Raw genomic sequence first — 1,895 nt, 5'->3', positions numbered from 1 at the left:
TATATATTTATATATATATTTTAAGATACAAAGAATAGAATATTCGGTATTTATTTTATAAAATATTTCGGGACAGTAAAAAGCTTTGTTTACATATCGACTGGCACATGATAGCGCACGATGCGTCATTTTGCATATTGTTGCGTTATTCCTCGAAATTACGATCGTGATAATTGAAGGCGCCAGTAATGTGAAATCTATTTTCTATATTATTAAAAATCGCGATTAATTTCTGCGTTTTATTCATAAAATCGGTAAAACTATCGATGATTATTTATTAAAGCAGATATTTATCTATCTAAGCACAATTTATTTATTTAAAATAAAAATCGGTAGAAAATGGGACTTGTACTGTTCTATAGCAGTGTTTGCGGCTAATAATTATTTTTTAATAATATTTAGAATTGAATACATCTTACATCGAGTTGAATTCACTGATTTAGATATGACTTTACCATTATTATGTATTGTAACTCGAATCGCCGCATTATTATCATTAGTAATATAATAGTACACGGTCGGATACAGTTTCGGATCAGATTTCAACTTACAGAAAGCCACATCCGACTACAGATTAATAATACGTTTTTCGTGAATTATGCGATATTGAACTTTTTTATTTTATTTTTTTCCCTACTGTCAATACATTTATTCATTTATTTAAAATATCATTTAAAATGTACGATAAGTTAATAATATTAAATATGATTTATTTATCATTTAAAAATCGACAATGCGCGCGTTATTCATTGTTAAAAAACAAAAGATATATCTTTAAAGAAGATATCGCTAAAACCAATATTGCAGTGAATCTTTTTTCATGTTGTTTCTTTTGTCGCGATGTAATAAAATACACATCACAAACAATTAATGTTAGAAATGCCGCCTTAAGTGCCGTCGTTGTATTTTGGTGATTAGTGCGCGTGCGATTGTAATTAACTGTGTCTTTGTGAATTAAAGTTGTGTGAGTGCCATCAAAGAAACAGTAACAACGAACAAATAAGAGAAAGGGAGAAAAAAGCCTTGGAGGTATCAAGTAACGGTTAAGCATCTGTAGGGTGAGTAGAGTTTATTTGCAATTAAGCAATTATTTCCGTTTATTTAGTTTGTTTATTTAAGTGATTTATGTGAGAATGAGAGAAAAAGGACTTTTATTTGTAAAACTTTATAGACTTTATTTGCGCTTGAGAAAACTTTTTTTGACAGTTATATGATTATTTTATTAAATAATTGAAAAATTAATAGAAAATGAAACATGCTTAATTATCTTTGACAATTTGTATTATGCTGGATTTATTCTGAAATTACTGCTGGTATATTTTGATCTTGTACTTTGCAATTTATAATTAATATGCATATTATATTGGTAAGTTTCGAATTACCTTTTACTTTATTTGATAATGGATCCATGAATATAATGTTAGAATAAATACAACAGATTTATTATTCTGCAATAGATGAGATAGAAACACATTAATACAAATATTTAATCGCGGGAAATATATAATTGTTCATTGATTTAGGTATTATGTATTCAAGAATGTACATACAATACTCATAGTTTGTTGTCAACGCATTATTGATTATTCGGTTATTTATTAGCTCATTTTGATGTTGTATAAACAATGGAATATCAATTTCGAAGTGCCACATAAACCGCTTCGAAATTTTGAGAAAATTTTACACTCATAAATAAAATAAAGATAGAAAATATTTTAATTATAACAGAAATTTTACATAGCAATAGTCTGATAAAAAAAGATAAATAATGCTGCAGTACAGTGCTTTTCTACAGTAAAACGTATAAGGTTAATTTTATTTTTTTCTTGTAGGATTTTCTCATGGATGAAGATAGAACAAGATATTTTTTGAAAATGATATGTATTTATGTATGT

Source organism: Atta colombica, unplaced genomic scaffold (genome assembly GCF_001594045.1).
Source record: "Atta colombica isolate Treedump-2 unplaced genomic scaffold, Acol1.0 scaffold216, whole genome shotgun sequence".
Classification (NCBI taxonomy): Eukaryota; Metazoa; Arthropoda; class Insecta; order Hymenoptera; family Formicidae; genus Atta; species Atta colombica.
This window is presented reverse-complemented; position numbering follows the sequence as displayed.